The following is a 23628-nucleotide window of genomic DNA, read 5'->3' on the forward strand; positions in this document are numbered from 1 at the left end:
CAGTGCCTAGTGGTTAAGCACATGAGTTTTGGATTTAAATTGGGCCTGCCCGGATTCAAACCGAGATTCCAAGGCTTAGTAACTACAACTCAAATTACCTGACCTCTCTGAGGCTTACTTTTCCCTCTTGCAACATGAAGATATTAATCATGCTTGCATCATACTCCTGTTATGAGGATTAAATGACATAAGGGTTGGTTATTTTCATTATAAAAGTGCTATTTTTTTCCTATTCAATGTGGTATTCCTTTTCTCCATGACAACTTCTAACTCATGTTTTGAAGAAACAGAAGTTGAGGCCATCAGTGGTGAAAGCCAAGCTCTTTCCCCAGTTATTTTGTTCCTGTCATTTCATTAACTTCTTCAATGAGTAGTTTTCTGCGTCTGTTATAAAGCAGGTTTTTTAATTTATTTTTTTGGCTGTACCAAGTCTTGGTTGTGGCATGCGGAATCTTTAGTTGTAGCATGCAAACTCTTAGTCGTGGCCTGTGGAATGTAGTTCCCTTAGCAGGGATCGAACCTGGGCCCCCCCTGCATTGAGAGTGTGGATTCTTAGCCATTAGATCACCAGCTGCCGATGTTAAGTCGCTTCAATTGTGTCTGACTCTGTGCAATCCCATAGACAGCAGCCCACCAGGCTCCCCCCTGTCCCTGGGATTCTCCAGGCAAGAACACTGGAGTGGCTTGCCATTTCCTTCTCCAATGCATGAAAGTGAGAAGGGAAAGTGAAGTCGCTCAGTCGTGTCCGACTCAGCAGCCCTATGGACTGCAGCCTACCAGGCTCCTCTGTCCATGGGGTTTTCCAGGCAAGAGTACTGGAGTGGGGTGCCATTGCCTTCGCTGTAGACCACCAGGGAAGTCCCTAAAATAGGTTAGAGGAAAGAAATTCAAGAGAAAGAATTTATTTGCCATCCATGTCCATCATGGATACCTAAAATGTTGCTAAATTTAGAAACAAAATAGCCCATGTGAAAGAGGCTTCCCTGGTGGCTCAGATGGTAAAGACAAAATAGCCCATAGACATGCATATTTTGAACTCTGACTTGGTTAGTGTGGTGCTGAGTTGCTGTCAGGCAAGCAGGCAAGTCGCGGTGCCATTAAAACCTGGTCCTGCTTGATGGTTTCCTCATTTGGGGTATGGTAGGAAAAAACAGTACTAGACTGGTCATCTCTCAGCAAATCTTGGCATTTCTGCCTGGCCCTCCCATCTGTTATCCTAATTGCTAGGATTACTGCTCAAAACTTTCCCTGCTCCATATAGTTCAAGATTGTCACGTATCATAATGATGTCCTCGTTGATTACAGAAGTCTTCGGTCAATGAATGCATTCATCAAGTTGTTTCCACATCTGAGTTGTTTGTGGGACTGTATCCACTTGCTTGACTTTCAGATTCTGACTTTCTCCCTCTCTTTTCCAAGCTCAAACTCGGTAAGTAAAACCTGAGATATTGTCATTTCCTAAATAATCCAAAGAGAAGATCTGGCCAAATTTAAAAGCCCTCTGACTGCTGTATCAACTTGCCCATGCTCCTCTCCCTAATGGAACTTTAAGGAATAACCATCATTGAGTAGAGCCTCCACGTCATCTTGGATCTCACCGAACAGAGCCTTGATATGGTTATTTTTTTTTCCTGCATTGTTTGTTGCTCACTGGGTAAAGCACAGGCCTGGGCTTCATCTGACTGTGTTTTCACCTCGCAGAGGCAGTAATTAAATCTCTGACATTGTGCTGCCTTCAAGGAGTGTTCCAACTCAGGCTGCTGTATTAAACCAGCGTAGTTCTCCGTTCTCTTGGAAGGTAGTGTCTCATCTATGGACAGTGAATGATGGCGGTGCTAACTCTCAGAAGAGTCAGGGCTGGGACCCCAAGCATCTACTGTTCCTTCCATGCAAAGGGCCATTCTGAGTTTGCAAAGATGGTGTTTTTACCTGCTACCGCCCTCTCTGCAAATAACCTGAGCAGCTTCAGCACGGTGTGGGGGTTAGTACTTGCTCTCTGACCTTTGAGGACAGATCTGTTGAAGCTGGTTGCAGTTTGCAGCAGGATCTGTGGCAAATTGGAGCAGGCTCCACGCTCAGCCCCTGCCTCTCCCAGCACCCCGAGGTGTTATAGTTGATTCTGCTGGGAGCTGCCTTGAGGTGCATCCCAGCTCCCTGCTCAGCCCCCCTGAAGAATTTTCCGTGATGGCATTTGCTGGGTGTTTGACATCATTGTTGTAAAGGCTCACAGTTTTGGAGCAACTCCCACTCAAACCTTTCTGGTACCTCAGTGTCATCGGTTTTGGACTTGGGGGTTTGAGGTGTGTCTGGGGTAAATTTAGAAGCAAGAAGAAAGGGTGCTGAGCCCAATATCACCAAAATGGCAGAAATTTGTTCCAAGCTTTAGACCAACATTGGGGATTCCATAAAATCAGGGATAGTGCAGAATGAATGAAAGAAAGGAGGAGTAAATATCAAACAACCTGTTGACCCTTTCCCAGAAAAGTCAGGAACGTGAATTTCAGTGCTTTCGTGGTAACATGTATAAGCCAGGACAAAAGTACAAAAGCTATGAGTCTGTTAGGAAGGAGTTAAAAAAAATTCTCAACAGTTTCTCCTATCACCTCTACAAACATAGAGGCCAAGAGAAAATGCACACACATACACACACTCACATTCCAGCAAAGAACCTGTTTTGCAAGTTTTGCTGGTAAAAAGCAGGAAGGGGGTTGCTGGAGAGTCTAGTGAAAAAGCCTTAGGAGTATTCATAGAAGGTTTTTCAAAACTAAGTTTTCAGGGTAATTTTATCCTGCAGAGAGAGGCGCATGGACCACTGTAGGCTTTTCTTCAACTGCTTAAGAGCATTGTTAGACAGGGAGGGGCAGATTAACGGATGCCTATAATTTTGATCATTGTTTTCTGCAAAACAGCTCAGGCTTTGAAAAACGAAGCCATCATTCTTGGCAAGGTTTCTGCCAACAGCACAAATTATACCGTGCAGAGATCCAAAGCCCCTAAAAAGGTTTCATTAATGAACAATTTCAGAGGACTGTTTAAGTCTTCACCCGACAGGTAACGTTGGCCCGCAGGCAGGTGGGGTTAGGGTTTCCGTGGAGATTTATGATGTCATGCTTGAAAGAGCATGTCAAGACAGCCAATTTAACAAGTAGCTACTCAAAAAGTCCTATAGGCTGGAAGTAGCTGTTATGCAAATGACAAAAGAGTTTCACTGGGAAAAACCGTGAAAGAAAACCGTAGAGACATGGAGGGGGGTTTACCTGACAGCCCAGGAGATGACTCCGGAGTCCAGTAGAGACGAAACCTTCCAGAAGCTGAATTAGATTTTCTGCTTTAACTGCCATTTCACCTGTGGAGCTCCAGGTACAGGTAAATCTGGATTCTGTTTCTTCCAAGTTCTCGCAGAAAATTATCTGGAAACATTGTGAGGTCTGTTTCTCTGCATTGTTCTCTTGGCAGGAAGCACTGAATCAATAAGCATGGCTTTCCCACACCGAATGTTCGAGTGTTCCTGCTTCGGGGTGTGTTTTTCAGGGCTTTTTATTGAATGAACTGAGATTTTTGAATAGAGCTGAAAAACAAGTGATGCATTATGCATTATGCTGATTCTGCCCTGTGAATAACGCTATAAAAAATGCCTAGATAAGGGTTAGAAGGACGATCTGGGAACTGAGATATTATATATATTTGTGGATTATTCCCAGATGTTGGTTTCTTGCTCTCGCTCTCTTTTTTTCCTTTAACTCTTAGAACAGACCTGAAATTGGGACTGTGTGTATTTTTGTATTTTCAAGTTGCAAAATGCCCAAAATACAACCCATGGAATCATATAGAACTAGGTTTATGAACCTTATACTTTTTTTTTCTATTTAAATTGGAGGATAATTGCTTTACAATGTTGTGTTGTACACTTTTATTTAAGTGTGTCTGTATATTTTTCTCACAGCAACGTTTTACAAGACTAGAAAAATATCCTGTTTGAGATATCAGGGTTTCTGGGCATGAAGGAAGTAGGAATTGTAAATTCTAAGACAGATAAAGGCTTCTAGGGTGGGGGGATTGGTTGATAAAACTAGTTTTTAAAGCGTGCTTTCAGAAGGAAACCTCACTTTGGTGGTACGAGGTTTTCTGTTTGCATCGGTTACTAGCAAGCCTGAGTAAACAGTCTTGCCAGCGATATGGGTGTGATAACAATCGAAGGTAGCAGTGTGTCTGCGAAGTTGAATTAAAGGGGTTAGCTTGGGGGCGTCAGGCTGCCATGTGAATAGTTAGGTACACCAAGCTGAAAAGGCAATGAAAATCATTTATTTTTCTCTTTCATGCACCGCATAAGGTGAAAACACAGCGTTAAGAGTAAAGATACCTGTGAAATGGGGATTTGGGCTTTTGAAAGCAAAACTATTTAGGAGCACGTGGACAGGATTTAGCATATTTGAGAAAGCCTCCTGAAATTTGGCCATCCAATTATGTGAATTAACTCCAGCATTGATATCCATATTAAATTGTTGGGTGACCACCCCAGTTACTGCAGAAAAGCAGTTCGAGTGACGGAGAACTCTGTCCCTAACATCACAACACCTGGGTGTTGAATCCGTCTCCTACCTGTGTCACTTTAGGAAAGTAAATTCGTGTCCTTAAGCCTCAGTTTTCTCCTCCCTGAGATGGGAGTGATAATCATGGTGTGGTGAGGACAAAATACGTGCAGCACAGTTCTCAGAATGCATGCTCCACGAATTAGCGGTTGTTTCTATTTACTACTTCTGTGGTCCTGAACTGTTGGTAACAGGGTTTCATCTTTCACTTCATCTTATCACTGTAACAGCCCAGTGAGATTAGTCCACTCTTTTAATTCCCACTTTACAGATGAAGAAACCGTGGCTCAGAGAGATACTGAGATATAGAACATAAGCTGTCCTTCTACATTTCCTGCTATTTTTTCCCCTCCTTTTAGAGATCTCTAAAAAAAAACAAAACAAAACATTAATGGGTTCCTGAAATGACTGCCTGAGGCAACTATTACTTCTGTTATAAAGTAATTAAAATACAAAATGTTAAGTGTGTCAAAGGAGCTGGGATATTCGTGTTTTTACATTAATTATATTTGTGGCACTTTTTCTAGACAGGCTAGAGAGAAGTGATATTATTTTACTTTTTCCTGGCAGCTACTGATAGAGCTTCTCCCTTCAAAGACTTACAGGGTTGACTCTTACCTGCTTGTGATGTTTCTGGGCCCTGCAAGAAGAGTCGGGTTTTGCTGTTACCTGAGCAAGAAACTAAGTCACCGGGAGGTTGTGGGAACAGCCACAGGGAGCCAGGGTCGGACACACTGTCTTTTCTCTTTTGTATTCTAGACCTTGGCACCTCCCTCCCAGACCAAAACAGTCCATAATTATATTCTACATCCGTTGTGTGTCAGAGACAAATATGTTTTTCATTGTGTTATTTTTAACAGCAGGGTTTTCAGCCAGAGAAAACACTCTCTTAGTTCCAGAGTTTTCCTAATGATTGCTCTGATGTTTCCAAGTTGTCCACCTCAGGCTGTTCAGAATTGTTAGTGTTCCCTACTCCCAGAAGAAAGTTCTTAGCAGGAGTGGTCGTAGGGTCATCGAGAGGAATCCTAAAAGCATTCTGATCTCTGAGCTACCGAGGGTGAACTTACTCTGTCCTAGATAATTCACTAAAAGTGATTATCTGAACGGCAGCAGACTGTATGGTGCCCAGCTCTAGTTTGGGACCCGGGGCAAAGCTCTGATTATCTCAAGGGCAGAGTCTGCAGGCAAAGATGGATTTCATTCAAAGTTTTGATTCCAAATATGAACCACCGTGCTGCAGGTTTAAAGTAGAAACCAGTCATGAAATCAAACAGCCACAGGGTGCCGAAATTCCACGTAGGTTCCGAGTCACTAATGAATATTCTAATTTTCTTTTATTTGACCCACAGACCCTGTTTTAGAAGTCCATTAAGCTTTTTGTTGCACTTAATTGTTGTATTGCTCAGAGATTATATGCTGACTCATAAGTAGTGATTGCATCTAGAAACATGTTTTGCACCCATCAGGGTTTAGTAAAGATTTATTGAATCACAGGAACTGAACACAGGGACTCAAGGCCCAGGTTGCCTGGATGCAAATCTTGCCTCCATCACTTACTAGTAGTATCGAGATTTCCTATTGAAGAACATAGCTGCTGCTGCTAAGTCAGTCGTGTCCGACTCTGTGCGACCCCATAGACGGCAGCCCACCAGGCTCCCCCGTCCCTGGGATTCTCCAGGCAAGAACACTGGAGTAGGTTGCCATTTCCTTCTCTAATTCATGAAAGTGAAAAGTGAACGTTAGGTCACTCAGTCGTGTCCGAGTCTTCGAGACCCCATGGACTGCAGCCCATCAGGCTCCTCCGTCCATGGGATTTTCCAGGCAAGAGTACTGGAGTGGGGTGCCATTGCCTTCTCCGATGCATATTACAAATAAGATGTAATGTCTGAATTTTAAAAGCCTCTTAGGACAAGGAGTTGTGATCTTTCATTACAGTTGACCCTTGAACAGTGCAGGTATAAAATCCACATATAACTTTCGATTCTCCTAAAATTCATTTACTACTGAGTCGGACACGACTAAGCGACTTCACTTTGACTTTTCACTTTCATGCATTGGAGAAGGAAATGGCAAGCCACTCCAGTGTTCTTGCCTGGAGAATCCCAGGGACAGGGGAGCCTGGTGGGCTGCCGTCTCTGGGGTCGCACAGAGTCAGACACGACTGAAGCGACTTAGCAGCAGCAGCAGCATACTAGTAGTAGGGCTACTACTACTGCTAGTTCCAGGTGACTGGAAGCCTTACAGGTGACATAAACAGTCGATTAACACGTTTTGTATGTTTATTTATTTATAAGTGTATCTTACAATCAAATGAACTGGAGGAAAAAATCATAAGGAAGAGAAAGTACATTTACAGTGAATGCGTGCTCAGTCGGTTCAGTCGTGTCCAACTCTTTGCAGCCCTATGGACTGTAGACCGCCAAGCTTCTCTGTCCATGGGATTCTCCTGGCAAGAATACTAGAGTGGGTTGCCATTTCCTTCTCCAGGGGATCTTCCCATCCCAGGGATCGAACCTACGTCTCCTGTGTCTAATGCATCGGAGGTAGATTCTTTACCCAATGAGCCACAGGGAAGCCCCACATTTACAGTACATATACAGTATTTATTGAAAAAATTCCGCATATAAGTGGACCGACCCAGTTCAAACTCATGTTGTTCAGAGGTCAACTGGGTTGTAGTTTTCTCTTTTAAAAAAGATTTTGAGAATTGTTTCTTCGGAAAGAAAGGCACTGCAATCTAGCAGTGCAGGATGTGGAACTAGGACTTTCTTTGGGGGAGGCGTGCGTGAAGCTCTTCTAAATAAGAAGGAAGATGTTTTCCATAAGCTGCTTAGGCTCAGACCCGGGTCCTTGCAATTCATCGACTTCAGTTTGTCGGAAACACTCCTGTTTTGAACCTGATGGGAAGTTGTTTCCAAAAATCTGTTTATTTAAAAAAAAAAAAAGTCATCCTGGAAAATGGCGGTACCCGAGGAGATGTTGCTTTTCTCTTCAATGTGAGGCTGAGAAGGGACCAGCAGGTGGACTGGGCAGGGCCTTCCTGCCTCCCAGTTTTCTTTCCTTAACTTTTTTTAAGCTGGAGAAACATAATTTGGTGAAAGCAAACATTCCTCAGGAACTCGAGTTCAGGATTTTTTTTTTTTTTTAATGTTTATTTATTCGTGGCTGCTTTAGGTCTTAATTTAGGTACAAGGGCTTCTCTCAAGTTAGGGTTACTCTCTAGTTGGGGCTCCCGGGCTCAGCAGTTGCAGCATAGAGTCCTGGTTGCCCCACAGCATGTGGGCTTCCCAGGTGGCAGGAGTGGTTAAGAACCCACTTACCAGTGCGGGAGATGTAAGAAATGCAGTCAGGAAGACTGCCTGGAGGAGGGCATGGCAACCCACTCTAGTACTCTTGCCTGGGAAATCCCATGGACAGAGGAGCCTGCGAGCCATAGTCCTTGCAGCTGCAAAGAGTTGGACACAACTTAGCAACTCAACAGCATACTCCAGTGCAAAATAAAAAGTTAAAAAAAAAAAAAAGGAATTCTGGAGGACCTTAGGGAGGGACCAGAGAAGAACAAAAGGTGGAGACTGGGGTGAGCTTTATCCCAGTGACAGGAAGTTCTGCTGCGTTTGCGTCCTTTCATAGGCAGCAGGAACAGTTCTGAGCTGCTCCTTTGTGTGAACAAGAGTAAATGTAAACTATTACATGTTTGGAGAAATCTTTTTCTAGAGATCTTACAGAAAGGAGCATGACTTTATGTGCTGACATGAGTACAGTCTGTCCGAGGTTAAGGGTAGGTGGTAGCTTCTGTGGCCTCTTAGAGCCCTAGAATTCTAGCTTGAGGCTTCCCCTCACACATGCTTCTCTTCACTTCCACCCCTGCCCAGTTGCTCAAGAGTAAGTAACAGAGGCGAACTTCCCTGGTGATGCAGTGGTTAAGATTCTGAGCTGCCAAAGCATGGTCCAGTTATAGAGGACCATTTTCAATTTCTTCTTTTGGGGATAGAGTGTGTGCATATGTTTACAATGGTGAGAAGAATTACCCCCAAAATGGTTGGGGAACTAAGATCCCATGTGGCTCATGGCACAGCCAATAAATAAATATATAAACAAAGAAGTTTGTGTTAAAAACTATTAATCAATGAATTAAAAAACAAAAGAAAATTAATATAATAGATTAAGCAACAGAAGTGATAATGGAGTTCCCACCAGCATTTTTACCGGTGTTCACAAATGCAGATGCTCATGTCAGTTTCCATAAACTCGACGGTGGTGCTGTCCTCTGAGCCGTGGTCCCTCCCTGCCTGTCTGCCCTGCTCTGCACTCTGCTCAGATGCACAGGATGAACAGCCAAGACCCCATTGAGAGGTGCTTTTATTGATCCACAGTGAGCACTGTGAACTTTCTAGAAGGGCCTTTCTTCAGCATTACTACCTACCACTCAGAAGGAAAGTAGGGTTCGGCCACATACGCTTTTTGGAATAGCTGGGGAAATGGGTTCGGAGGAACCCTTGGTAATTTCCTGCCTTTGACATTAAGAATGTTTGTAAACACCCATGAGAATGTCACATGAGTGTCACATCGCAGGCGTCATTAGTCAGGTAAATGTGCCTCCATCCTGCTGGTGCACAAGGACTTTTTTTTTTCATTGTTTTTTTTGAATTTTGCAGCAGGAAAGGTTACATGGGCTTCCTTCACTTTGACTGTAACTTTATTTGAGTCCATTTTCAGGTAAGTGTTAAGACTGCAGGAGATAGCAGTTCTAGCCAGTTGACTTGTTATTGTTCAGTCTCTTAGTTGTGTCCTACTCTTTGCGACTCCAGGAACTGCAGCCCACCAGGCTTCCCTGTCCTTCACTAACTCCTGGAGTTTGCTCAGACTCATGTCCGTTGAGTCAGTGATGCCATCCAACCATCTTGTCCTCTGTCGTCTTTTCTCCTCCTGCCCTCAGTCTTTTCCAGCATTAGGGTCTTTTCTAGTAAGTCGGCTCTGTATCAGTACTCTTGGCCAGAGTATTGGAGCTTCAGCTTCAGCATCAGTCCTTCCAATAAATATTCAGGGTTGATTTCCTTTATGATTGACTGGTTTGATCTCCTTGCTGTCCAAGGGACTTTCAGAGTCTACTCGAGACACCACAGTTTGAAAGCATCAATTCTTTGGCACTCAGGCCTCTTTAGGGTCCAACGCTCAGATCTGTACGTGACTACTGGAAAAACCATAGCTTTGACTGTATGGACCTCTGTTGGTAAAGTGATGTCTTTGCTTTTTAATATGCTGTCTAGGTTTTTCATAAAGGACCATTTTAAATTTCTTCTTTGGGGAATGTATGTTTGTGTTTATAATGGTGAGAAGAGCCCAAACTGATTTAGAGCTAGTCTCTCCTCAGAGCAATTAAAGTAGTGACCTTATAGTCTATTAACTTGACCCTTTCTAATTGCTGTTTCGATTATTTCTCTTTTCTTTCCCTGTTATGAACAGCACTGCTGTGACTTTCTGTGCTGCTGTGCAGGTGTCAGTAAATCTGAAACACAAATTCCTAGATGTCAGATTACTAGTTTTCTACTGTTCTTTTACAGGGCTTACTCATATTGAAAAGTATTGCCCAATTTTCCCTCAAAAAGACTAATCAATTTATTCTGTCAACATGAATGCTTGGGAGTCAGTTATGGTACATTCAGATAATACAGTTCTCTGCAGTCACGCCAGTAAATGAAATAGACTGGATGTGCAGGTGTGGACATGTAACCAAGCCATGTTAAGTGAGCAATACAATTTATTACATTAAGTAAGCGATATTATGCACAGAGCAGTGTAGAGAGTGGGATCCTATTTATTTTTAAAAGGCCTGATCCAAAACCTTGTTTATTTTCTGTGTACTTATCATTCCATTAAACATTTCTAGAATGATACCTGTATCAGAAAGAAGGACACATGGGCTGGTGAGGATGGAAGCTTTTATTTTTAACTTCTAGACTTCTCCACTGTTTGTATTTTTACTGAGGACATAGTACTCCCCTGGAGCCTAGCCCATGTTCTTCCAGAGCAGCCAGCCATTCCAGGTGGGCTGGGAAGTGACTTTCTCCATCTCGTGTGCCAGCCCAGGAGAAGATTTGCACTTTGATGGCATTGTCCCTTGAAGATGGAGGGCTAAGTCTTATTCCCAGCAGACACTTCCCTGAACTGTTTTATTCTGGTCATGGTCCCACTTTCCTAAATAAACGCTCTTTGGGGTTCTGAACCTCAGGTGTGTTTGGATTCGACATGTTTAAGCTGCCTGAACTTGTCAGACAACAGCAGTAAGTTCACCTTCCCTTGATCACGTCATCATCTGACCCATTATATAAAACATTCACTTCACGTTCACATGGAAGTACTTTACAACCAACCTTCACCCCTTTCCAGTTAGTGGGGGATCCTTTTGGGATAAAAGGTGCTTAGGCTTTGTTAAGTCTGTAACTATACAACTGTGATTCCGTTTCCTCAGTGAGGGTGGAAAAAAAAATCCGTGTTTTAATATCCGGAATATCTAGATTTGAAAAGATTTTTGTTTTACAAGTTGAGAACAGAAGGCATCCTGTCAGAGGTTGCCTTTGAAAAGAAAAGAAATAACATTTCTTTATGCTCCCAAATCACTGAAGAAAGCTTGAGTCATTATTTTAAACTCCAGCTCCTTTTTAATTCAGATGCCTGGAGTTCATTAAAACCCGCAAGTGATGTATTCGTTCCTTTTACACAAATCAGTAGAGATCTCCACTGTAATTATCAATAGACTTTTCTACCTTTCTCCTTCTCAAAAGCTTCTTTTGAAACTTTACCTTCTTTCCTGGATATATTCTTTTTTGGCTTCTTAAAATATCACAGTTCTGCTGCAAAGTACAAATATTTGCAAAAGGGAACCAGTATAAAGTAAGTGCCTCTTCACGTGGTAGTTTGTGAAGAACTGTGTGCCTGGCGCTAGTTGGTTAACCTAAGACATAATGAGGAACTACTGCTTACAGAGAAAAGGGTGGGATAGTGGCTGTGATGTGCAAAACAAGGAAAGCTGTAATTTAAGCAATTCCATTAAAGAGAATATAATTACTGTAGCCTCAGGATGGTGGCAGGTCACTTTTAAGCCTAATTGAACTTTTTCTGTATCATTGGAGAAATGGAATGAACTTTGGTATCGTGGGGTAAATACAAAATTTTCTTCTTCCAAGTTTTAAATACCACTGGCTTTTTAAGACATGTACATCCAAATCTAAAATGCCTTTATGCATGCCAACATAATACAATAAAAATTTTCCCTGTATGTATTCAAACCACTGCAAGTAAGTACATTGTAATGCCCACAATTATTAGATAGCATCTAATGGTTAGATAGCATCACCAACTCAATGGACATGAATTTGTGCAAACTCCGGGAGATAGTGGAGAACAGAGGAGCCTGGCGTGTTACAGTCCATGGGGTTGCAAAGAGTCAGACACACTTAGCAACAGAATATCAACAATGCTCACAATTACTACTCTATGCTGAAACTTTCACACAAGTTATCTCACAATCTTCTCAAAAACCCTACCAACCTACATATAGACGTCCATGTAAATAAGGAAACCAAGGCTCAGAAGAATCTAGACAGTTGATTCTCTTTAATTTTTATTTTATATTGGAATATGTGGTGGTTCAGTCAGTAAGTTGTGTCCGACTCTGCGACCCGATGGACTGTAGCCCACCAGGCTCCTCTGTCCACGGGATTTTCCAGGCAAGAATACTGGAGCAGGTTGCCATTTCCTCCTCCAGGGGTCTGCCCCACCCAGGGAGCCAGCCTGGGTCTCCTGCATCGCAGGCGGGTTCTTGTGTTAGTTTCATGTGTATAGCAAAGTGAATCAGTTGTACATATTCCATTTTTTTCAGATTCTTTTCCCATATAGGTTATTACAGAGTATTGAGTAGAGTTCCCTGTGCTATACACTAGGTCCTTGTTGGTTATCTATTTTATGTTTTTAGATTTTTTTGATGTGGACCATATACAAAATCTTTACTGAGTTTGTTACAGTACTGCATCGGTTTTTTGTTTTGCTTTTTTGACCCTGCAGTATGTAGGATCTTAATTCCCCAACCAAGGATTGCACCCGCACCCCCTTTATTGGAAGGCAAAGTCCTAACCACTGGACCACCAGGGAAGTCCTGGTTATCCGTTTTATATATAGTAGTGTGTATATGTTAATCCCAAACTCCTAGTTAATTCTTTAGGCAACTGAACTGAGATTTGAACCCAGCATTTCTGACGCAAACCTACAGCATTTTCCTGGGATCGCAAGGTGTTCTTTATGAAAAGTACTGTTCATTTCACGAGGGTGAATTTCCAAACAGGGAATCATAATCACACAAGGCATGATTTACCTCTTGCCTCTGTAGGCTCACCTCCTCTTTTGCACCTCCGACCTTCTTTGCCATTTCAACATTACTTTTAAAGGGTTGGCCAGGGCGAACTTGCGGGCTTTGGAGTAAGTAATCCACGTTTGGCTACTTGTTAGCAGTTTTTCTGAAGACAAACCTGAAGCTGGTGCGTCAGGAATGCACTTAGAAAGCAGCCTTAGAGGAAGAAAGCCTCCTACATCCATCAGATCTCTTCCTTTGAAACCTGCGCTCCATGTATACACCTTTAGAACTCACCGCAGTGGAAAAATAGTGCCTAGTGGTTCTCAGACACGAACATTCACAAAACGGTGTGGCTCCCAACCCTTTGCATAATATCCTGCAAACATGCTCTGTCCTGTTGCCAATATTTTTACAAGTGATTGCAAAAGTTCTCACTGGACTAGAAGGGACAAACTGGGCAACTTTCACAGGTAAATTCCTGGTACGGGGCAGAATAAGTGTGGGTCCCAGGCATCAGGCCTGGGGCCACGTTCTCCAGACAGGCCTGGGCAAGGACTTCTACAGATTGTGACAAGCCACCAAAACTTGGTAGAATTAGGAGTTTTTACTTCTGAATCAAATTTCTTAAATTAAGACGGTGAAAAAAGTCAGATGATCGGTAAACACTGAGCTCAGATTCCTTTATGATATTTTCTGCTAGCACTGTGTTGCAGCTGCCTCCATTAAGATGGGGGTACAAATCCCTGAAGTCATCACAGCTCCCTATTTTCCATCCCCCACCTGTCTCCCTAACCTGCCTGGCTCCCACGGTGGATGGCCCCCGCTGTTTTCATTCTGTGTATGCTTGTTCCTGTGAGGCACTGTTGGGAGGTGGGAGGAATCTGGCCTTTGTTGTTGGACAGACTTAGGTTTGGGAACTGGTTCTGCCAGTTGCTATTTGTGTGGTCTTGGGCAAGTCCCTTAATCTGAGGAAGTTTCTATTTCTGCATCCATAAAAAAAGGGCTAAGACCTCTAGCCCAGCCAGGTGGTACACGGATCAGAGGCAGAGTGTGAGAAGTACTTACCCCAGTCCCTGGCAGGGGGCCGATGTTCGATTCCCAGAAACAGTAGAAACTGTGAGCTGGAAACATCTCTCAAAGCACTTTGTTTAAATATTTGCTTATTTATTTGGCTGCACCCGGTCAAAAATGTAGCACACAGGATCTTTATTTGTGGCATATGGGATCTAGTTCTCTAACCAGGTATCGAACCCTGGGCCCCTTGCACTGGGAGGTTGGAGTCTTAGCCACTGGACCACCAGGGAAGTCCACTGACAAAGCATTTTATGAGAAGGGACCAATGTCTACCCATCAAAGTCTTAAGTACTCATTGGTTGTTCAAGGTGGGAGGCTGCCTAGAGCCACTGCACAGAACATCCTGATTTTTTGGAGGACTTGAAGCTGGGCATTGGCCGGTCCGACGTTACTGTTTCTTCCAAGCAAAACTGGTACAGAGCCAGTGACTTTCTGCGACTCTCAAAAAGGCCCTGGAGTGTGGTTTTAAGGACTGTGTGAAAGTGCCTCTTGAATTACTAAGTGTGAGAATACTTTGGCCTCCTGAATTGAAGAGCCGACTCATTGGAAAAGACCCTGATGCTGGGAAAGATTGAGGGCAGGAGGAGAAGAGGGGAGACAGAGGATGAGACGGTTGGATAGCATTACAGACTCAATGGGACTCAATGGACATGAGTTTGAGCAAACTCTGGGAGATAGTAAAGGATGGGGAAGCCCGTCACACTGTCGTCCATGGAGTTGTAGAGAGTTGGACACGACTTAGCAACTGAACAGCAGCAACAAAGTAAGGTAGCCTTTCCCGTCTCCAGGGGATCTTAGTTTTGATTAGTACGCAGATGACACAGTGACTCAGGATCTTCGGATTTAGAAAGAATGAACTGCTGTCCTGTCATTCACTCATTCATCAGTGTGGGCTGAGTCTCTAGGTTGGACCAGTCCTGGGATTATAGCAGTCCTGACAAGGCCCCTGCCTTCAGGGAGCTTGGACTCTTAAAGAGGGGGTGGGAGGGAGAGGCAGAGGAGAAGACATAACAGGGATAATAAATTCAGATTGAGAAAAAAATGCGAAAGAAATAAAGAGGGCTGTGTGTGTGTGTGAGTGGATCCCATTGTGCAGGCAGCGGGGCAAGGCCTTGAAGAGGTGCAGTAAGCAGGGGTCCTGATGACAGGAAGGGCTCTGTTGGTTTGAAGAACCAGCTGACTTGGGAGAGGTGGCTGGGGTCCTTGTCAGCCCAAAGGAGTTTGGGCTTTATTTGTCTTTTTAAAATATTTGTTTATTATTTCATTTATTTGGCTGTGTCTTTTTAAAATATTTGTTATTTCATTTATTTGGCTGTGTCGGGTCTTGGTTGCGGTACACAGGCTCTCAAGTTGCACACAGGCTTAGTTATCAAGCAGCGTGTGGGATCATAGTTCACCAAGCAGGGATTGAACACCTTGCCCCCTGCATTGGAAGGCAGACTCTTAACCACTGGACCACCAGGGGAGTCTCTGGGCTTTATCCCTTGTGTAGCACAACTGGTTGTAATCAGAAGAGTGTAGAGTAGTGTTAGCTTTTGTTCAGGTGTTACTTAATGCAGAAGTCCCTTGAGGGTGGGGGAGGGTTATAACCAAGCCAGTCTCTGCTCCCTCCATCTCTGGGATGTCTCCATAGAGGTGTTTTGGGTCCCCACAGCCCCTCATAACCCACAGTTTGGCCCCAGTGCAGGCAGTTACAGAGTCTTGAGGGTCTGTGATTTGTCCCCCAGGACCCCTCGCCTGGTGTCCAGAAACATGATCCAGTATTCTTGTCATTAACCCAGAGGTCAAAGGCGGGTACTTCTTTTTTTGTCTGCATTTTTCATAATTCTCAACACTTCCACTGGCCTCATGTACTGTGTGCACACTTAGATCACTAAATCATTTCCCCTCGACCACAGAATAATTGTAAGTCGATGCAGCAACTGTCTGAAACAGGATACATGCGTCATGCGTCCCTGAGTTTGGGTTTTTCCAATGACCTTGTGATACATCAAACCTTAGCCTTCCCCTCATCTGCTCTCAACTAAAAAAAATCACTTACTTATATTTCAGTCCAACTCAGTTTTTTTGTTTTGTGATAGTTGATTTGAGGTAAAATATTGTTAACAGTGAGCTTCCTAGGTGGCTCAGTGGTAAAGAATCCCCCTGCCAGGGCAGGAGATATGGGTTCGATCCCTGGACCAGGAAGATCCCCTGAAGAAGGAAATGGCAACCCACTCCAGTATCCTTGCCTGGGAAATCCCATGGGCAGAGGAGCCTGGTGAGCAACTGTTCATGGGGTTGCAAAAGAGTTGGACCTGACTTTTGAGACTAAACAGTTGACAAGAGTGGAAACCACCAGCTCCCCTGTGGAATCCACAAGATGGTACCCAGAGAAGGCTGGCAGAACTGTGCGGTGTAGAGCGTGTGAGTCCCTCTGGCACCATTAACACTGGGCATTGTTCACCTTGGGTGTGTTTGTAAAAATTATGGAAGTACTGAAAAAATGAGTAGATAGCATTCAATGCCTCATCTTACAGGTAAAGAAACAGCCTTAGAGAGGTGATGTGAGTTGAGTTGACCTCACCCTTTGGGGTATTCAGACTTCGGACTCCGAGTGACCCCTTGCACACCAGCTTGTGTGTTTTGGAGACCACGTTCTGAGAACCAACAGCTGGCGTGGAGGGTGGCACAGGTCCTGCCATCTGGAAATCTGAGACATGTTCTTTGGGTAGATTTCAACTTTTGGGTGTCGGAGCCTCCCCACCTGTTGATTCCACTCTAGAAGTTCCACCTGGTGTGTTTTGAGGCAGATGTGGCCAACCTTGACTGCACTGCCTTGGACGATGAGGCAGTTTGACCAACCACTGAGGTGGATGGAGGCCGTTGGCAATTTGAGATTTGGTTCATGGGGATGGAGACAGGATAAATATGTTGTGGTGTGAGCTAAGACCTGAAACGGCCCGTGAACGTGCACTGCCTGGCTGCGCTGATGGACTGCCCGCTCCATCGGACTCAAATTCTCTTAAAGCTTTTTAAAAATTAATTAATTAATTGTTGGCTGTGCCAGGTCTTCATTGCTGTGCTCAGGCTTTCTCTAGTTGCAGAGAGCGGGGGCTACTCTTCGTTTCGGTGAGCGGGCTTCTCCTTGCAGTGTCTTCTCTGGTTGCAGAGCACAGGCTCTGGGGCGCATGGGCTTCAGTAGTTGTGGCACACGGGCTTAGTTGCCCCGAGGCATGTGGGATCTTCGTGGACCAGGGATCTAACCTGTGTCCCCTGCATTGGCAGGCAGATTTTTAGTATCTGGGCCACCAGGGAAGTCCTTGAATTTTCTTTAATGAGTGGTGGGCAGGCCGAGCCCATTTGGCCAGGTGAAATATACGTAAGAGAGGCACCGTCTGCTCTCCTTTTTGGCGTCCACATCCAGATTTACCTAAACCCCTCCCAGGTGGCATATGCATAGCTATGAAAAACCGGTATTTTCTACCCATGAATCACACCCCAAATCCTGGGCCTCCCTCTGTCAGGGGTGCGGCAGGCCAGCTTCCGGGAAGGGTGGGCACGGCTGAAGGCCGCGGAGTGCAGAGGGGGCAGGTCCCGCCCGCTGCCAGGGGATCCGCCGGGTTACTGCTGATGTCTGCTTTTGGATCTGGACATGGAGCCATCTGCGTGCCCTTCTGTCAAAAGGCCAGACACGGACGGAGGCTTCCTGAGTTTCTGCTGTCGGGGGCCCTGCCGTGCAGCAGACAAGAACAAGGTACAGAAGTGGCCTGATTCTGGGGGTCGCTGCCCCTCCCTGGGGGTCTCTCCTTTGCTGTGTCATGCCTTCCTGACTTCCTGGGCATCTCACCTGAGGCCTGAGTTCTTCCTGGCCACTTGGTGCTGGGGGAGAGCCAGAGGGGGCCATGGGTCACTGTGATTTCTTTTAAGTTAAATTATGTTTCGGGGCTGAGGATAACTGCCTACAGCAGTTCAACCTTGTTTAATGGTAATTAGATTGCTTTTCTTTACTCTGAAAAATCCCTTCATTTTCTGTACAAAAGGCAGGAAGCATTTTTCTGTGATTATACAGAACGTCCCCAGGTAAGATGTAATCCATCTTCACCACGCTGAACCCTGAAATAATGAGTCTGGATTTGGAAATGCCACAAAGAGTAGAAAACCAAGTGCTTTTGGTTAACAATTTTCTCAGCTGCTTTTTCTTCCTTCCTCCTCCTGCTTTGGTTCAGAATTGTTGAGTTTGGTTAAGAGACTCAAACCTGAGCAACTGCTTCTGAACTGGTCTGGATTGCCTTTTCAAAGCGTGAGGTCTGGCGTGTGCCATCTTGTTCCCTCCTCACTTAATCCGTACACACAGGCAGTGCCGAGCTCCTGTGGGAGCCCGCAGAGTGTGGACAGTGGAGACCTTACCTCTCTTGCTGCCCCGGAAGTTGACCAGCTCTCTTCCCACGAGGAAGACGCTTTGGGGCCACAGAGGCAGCAAAGAGACTTTGGCTGCAGCTGACGTTTAAAAAAAAGGAAAAGAAAAATTTCAAGAATGAAAAGCCCTAAAACAGGAATTCGTTGGATGAGTCTATCATTTCATGTGCCTGGCTTTCCACTGCCAGAATCAAGGTGTTCTGAAAAGGAGCTTTAGGAAATGAGTCATGGTTACCAAATTCGATGTAGGGCTAGGATGAAGGGAAGAGGTGAGTTTTCGTGAAGGAACTGTGACCACCTGTGGTTTTAGAAACTTGAGTTTTAAGTTGTATTAGAAACGTTTGGCAACATGAGGGTTTGGGGGGGGTGTGTGTGTGTGTGTGTGTGTGTGTGTGTCTGTTTGTGTGTGCGTGTGAATGAGTTTTTTCTGCCACCTTCTCAGTCATGGAGGTTGGTTCCCTGGCCCAGAGTGCCTTGTTTAGTTGTCTTTGGGCTGAGCTAATTAATACCCAGGTTTGGCTGCCTGATGCTAAGAGCTGACTCATTGGAAAAGACCCTGATACTGGGAAAGATTGAAGGCAGGAGAAGGGGACAACAGAGGATGAGATGGCTGTATGGCATCACCAACTTGAGGGACATGAGTTTGAGCAAGCTCCTGGACTTGGTGATGGACAGGGAAGCCTGGCATGCTGCGGTCCATGGGGTCACCAAGAGTCGGACACGACTGAGCAACTGAATACCGAGCTGGCAGCAGCAGAACTGGAGGTCCATGGGGAATAATAGCAGGATAAAACACAGAAAGGTCATGGGCAGGAGAAAGAAGATGCTAGTCTTTGATATGAAGAGAGAAAGGCCCAGGGACTAAGGACCATAAAATTTGGACTAGACAGAGCAAAAGAGCTTGAGTACCTATAAATGTATTCAGCCAAGATGGTCAGATGGAGAAGGCAATGGCACCCCACTCCAGTACTCTTGCCTGGAAAATCCCATGGACAGAGGAGCCTGGGAGGCTGCAGTCCATGGGGTTGCTGAGTCGGACACGACTGAGCGACTTCACTTTCACTTTTCACTTTGATGCAATAGAGAAGGAAATGGCAACCCACTCCAGTGTCTTGCTTGGAGAATCCCAGGGACAGGGAAGCCTGGTGGGCTGCCGTCTATGGGGTTGCACAGAGTCGGACACGACTGAAGCGACTTAGCAGCAGCAGCAGAAAAACGGTCAGAAACAACTTTTTTCAAAGAAGATATGAGTGGAGTGAGGTCAGGGAATTCACAGTCATCGTACTGCTGGTCTGATAAAGAAAGGTAATGAGTTGTGCCCCCTTTCAGAACGGAGCATTCAAGAGCTTCTCATTTTAGAGAGGACCGTTTCGTTTCTACCTGGTTTTCTTTCTCTTCCTTTTTTTTGGGCGGGGTTGGGGGGGTGTGCTGCATGGCTTGTGGTGTTAGTTCCTGGGCCACGGTTCTGGTCACTGGACTACCAAGGAATTCTCCTACCTGGCTTTCTAATGGCTTTTTAAAACTTGAGTCTATGAGGAAATGCAAAGGAAGCCATCATTAGAATTGACCAGCCAGAAGTGCCAGCCATATTCTTGACGGAGGATGGGGTGGGCCTTGGAACCACATCCCCAGTTCCCCAAGACTGACTCGAACCTGCGTCCAGCTGGACCCCTGATTCCCTCATGCAGCTCCAAGACCCTGTTCTCGCCTAGTTAAGTCTTCTTCTTGATCTGAGAGTCAAAACTAACTCAGAGCAAATTCCAACTCAGAGAGTCAGAGAACACAGCAGCTGAAAGTTATATCCAGCCATCCCCAGGTGACAGAGGTCACTGAAGCCAGAAAGCTTAGGGGACTTACTCAGGGTCACAGCTCAGCCTTCCTGAGTCTTGTGAGAATTTAACCCTTTTTTTAACTTTAAAAAATTTATTTATTTTTGGCTGTGCTGGGTTTTTGTTGCTGCGTAGGGGCTTTCTCTAGTTGCAGTGAGCAGGCTTCTCACTGAGGTGACTTCTCTTGCCGCAGAGCCTGGGTTCTCAGGTGCATGGGCTTCAGTAGTTGTGATGCACAGGCTTAGTTGGCCCAGAGCATGTGGAATCTTGTCAGACCAGGGATCCAACACGTGTCCCCTGCATTGGCAGGTGAATTCTCAACAACTGCACCGCCAGGGAAGTCCTGACCCTTCTTGAGGAAGGGCAGAAGGCTATGGATAAGGCAGGGCGTCTTAGGAGTCCCAGGTGGCTTTGGCACACATCCCGATGGCTCCCCTGGGCCCCAGTGTCCTGCCTTTTGATGCCCCTTGACCTGATTCAGGCCCTGCCTCCTGACTCCTCCTCTGGCTCTTCCTTCAGTGGACTGCTCAGGGTACCCTAAGAAGCTGGATGTGGTTCTGCCCATGAAGCATTCTGCCCCAGGCTCATGCATCTCTGTGAACAACTCTGTGCGTACCGTCTGTGACAAGTGTATGCCACACAGAAAAGGAAAATGATTGTAGGTAGAAAGGGAAACTATTATGTACTTAGCTTTTTATTGTATTATCCACAGCCCAAATGAGTGAATGCGTGAACACTTGCACACACACAGTGTCATGGAGTGTTTGAAATCCTGACTGGCTTTGAAAATCTGAGGTTGGGACTTACCCGGGGGTCCAGGGGTTGAGACTTCGAAAGCACAGGATGTGGGTTCGAACTCTGGTAGGAGAACTAAAATCCTACATACCTCTCAAGGCTGAGAAACCAAGACATAAAGCAAACAATATTATAACAAATTCAGTGAACACTTAAAAAACTAGCCACACCAAAAAAAAAAAAAAATCTTAAAAAAAAGAATCTGAGGCTATTTGCAAGGACCTTTCAGTTCTTCAGCAGGTTTTTCCTCCAATTGTCCCTCTGCTTGGGCCACTCAATGTGTAAAAGTACATAGTTATACCACCCCTAGGTTTCCACTAATTGTTTCTTCTATAGGCTGTGTTTAATACATTACACCCTGAAAGCTGTCTGCCTGCTATCTTAACTCCAAAAATCTGAACATAGGGCCAGTATAAACTTAGGTTCAGTGTTGAATGGTGAAATTTAAGTAAAATAAAAATAGTGTACTCACGTTAAACTGAATAAAGGGGATACGTTTGTGAAAGATCCAAGCTGAGAATGGGGACCTGTGACTCGGACTGCAGTCTGTTATTAAAGAGGAGCATTATGGGGACTAAACACAGAGCCGGCCCAGGTGCAAAGAGCACTCAGAAAATCTCTGTCATCCGGGGGGCTTACGGTTTAATGAGCCTGTAGACACCAATCAGTGTTGTGTCATCACAAGGGTGATCGCTTTCTCCAGCAGGCGATTTTCCCTCAAAGCCCTGGGCTCCGGGGCAGCTCTTGGAAGATGAAGCCCTGTCTGATTCTAGCAGACACATGTGGGCATAAGTTAAGCTACTTCTGCCCTGTTCAATTGTGATGGAATTCCAGCTCAAGTCATCAGGGGACGGTGTTTGCAAGGAACTCTGCTGCTTTTTTTTTTAAGCAGATCTATCTTTCTGTGTGTTGGTGTTTGTGAGCGTTTCTCTTTTCATTTTTTTCTGGCTGCACCACAAGGCATGTGGGATCTTAGTTCCCCATCCAAGGATTGAACCTAAGCCCCCTGCGGTGGAAGTGTGGAGTCCTAACCACTGGACTACCAAGGAAGTCCCAGCCTTTCTTTCAGTAGAAAAATGAGAGCACAGATTTTTCCCAGATTAAATGGGGCAGTTTCTCATAGTCTTTCCAGGTCACTTGGAATTACCCTAATGGGAACTTTGTCAAAATACTTGGCATTAAAAATGGGCCCTATTTTGGGGGAGTCCCTTTTGGAAAGTCCTGAATTCTGGAGCTGCACTCTAGCCTGGGCACCCCTGAAGGTGTCAGACTCACAGGGGAGCCTGGGGGTGCCCTGCAGACTGCCCTGCAGAAGGGGTCTGTCCCAGGCATGAGGAGAATGCTCTATCTTGGGCTTCCAACGCCCCTCACCCTTTCTCCTCTAGAGAAAGCAGGGTGTGAGAGGAAACCCAAACAGACTTCTACTTTAATCCCTGCCCCTAGGCCCCACCCCCAGCACATCCACATGCCCACACACACACACACACCCCCATCCCAAGGTTGAGATTGTTCCTCCTGTGACACTGGATTCTGAAGGGCCAGACCATTCATCTGTGTTTGGCTCAGTTGTTCTAACAAGCTTAGGTGTCGAAATCCAACATTTTCCCATGGCTTTATAATTCAGTCCTACAGATCTGTCCCCCTGCAGGAAACCGGGGTGGGGGGGGGCGGGGCTTCCTTGGGTTTGTTTTTCTCACCCTGTAAAGAAATCAGAAAGGTTAAGGCTTCATTAGGAAACCTTGAGTGGGAAGGAAAGATCATGAGAATCAAACTGCTCACATTGTAGAGGCATAAACCCGGATTTCTGTGTGTGCAGTGCCGGCTGGAGAGACGAAGACGGGGTCAGACCTCTTAGATGGATCAGCAAGGAGATGCAGCAAAAGAGTAGTTATGCTTCCGGCAGCATGTTTTCATGTATATTCCTTAGAAGGGCTCTCTCCAAATGGATAGTGAAGCCTCTCACGAGGCAGATACCAGGGAAAACAAAGTATTTGCTGTATTCATTTGTGCCACAGTCAACATTTGAATTGTGAAAACAGTTGTGTATGTGTGAGTGTGTGTGAGTGTGTGTGTGTGTATGGGCCGTGCAGCAGGTGAGATCAAAGTTCCCCAACCAAGGATCGAATCTGTGTCCCCTGCAGTGAAAGCATGGAGTCTTAACTGCTGGACCGCAAGGGAAGTCCCAAAAGGCACAAGCATTTTTAAAAAGACAATGTTGAGATGTAAAACTCTCAGCTTTATCCAACTACCACCTCTTGCCTAGACTTGACAGGAGTAATTAAATCCTGCAAAGTGACACGGTCTCGCCTCACCTCTTCTATCTGTGGACGGAAGTGGCTCTTCTTTACCTTAGTCTGCCCAGAGGAAACAGAGAAGGCAATGGCACCCCACTCCAGTACTCTTGCCTGGAAAATCCCATGGACGGAGGAGCCTGGTAGGTTGCAGTCCATGGGGTCGCTAAGAGTCAGACACGACTGAGCGACTTCACTTTGACTTTTCACTTTGATGCATTGGAGAAGGAAATGGCAACCCATTCCAGTGTTCTTGCCTAGAGAATCCCAGGGACGGGGGAGCCTGGTGGACTGCCATCTTTGGG

General features: G+C 45.2%; 1 protein-coding gene and 1 long non-coding RNA gene across 19 annotated transcripts in view; one reads left to right on the forward strand and one right to left on the reverse strand.

Annotated features, from left to right (window-relative positions):
- LOC133259059 (uncharacterized) overlaps nt 1–5336 on the reverse strand; it is a 35314-nt gene extending 29978 nt beyond the window's left edge. Inside the window, exons 1-2 of the long non-coding RNA XR_009740253.1 lie at nt 5208–5336; nt 3258–3568 (exon numbers count right to left, since the gene is read on the reverse strand). This is a non-coding gene — a long non-coding RNA (uncharacterized LOC133259059). The remainder of the gene's footprint in view (nt 1–3257; nt 3569–5207) is intronic.
- Nucleotides 1–23628, forward strand: part of KIAA1217 (KIAA1217 ortholog) — a 527643-nt gene that overhangs the window by 212505 nt on the left and 291510 nt on the right. Inside the window, exon 1 of one of the 18 annotated variants that reach the window (XM_061436004.1) lies at nt 3277–3366. The exons of the other annotated variants lie outside the window; for them this stretch is intronic. The gene's annotated coding sequence lies outside the window, so the exon portion shown is untranslated. Of the gene's footprint in view, nt 1–3276; nt 3367–23628 lie in introns of those variants that run through there. 18 annotated transcript variants of the gene reach the window in all.

The sequence above is a fragment of the Bos javanicus genome, chromosome 13 (assembly GCF_032452875.1).
Source record: "Bos javanicus breed banteng chromosome 13, ARS-OSU_banteng_1.0, whole genome shotgun sequence".
Taxonomy (NCBI): Eukaryota; Metazoa; Chordata; class Mammalia; order Artiodactyla; family Bovidae; genus Bos; species Bos javanicus.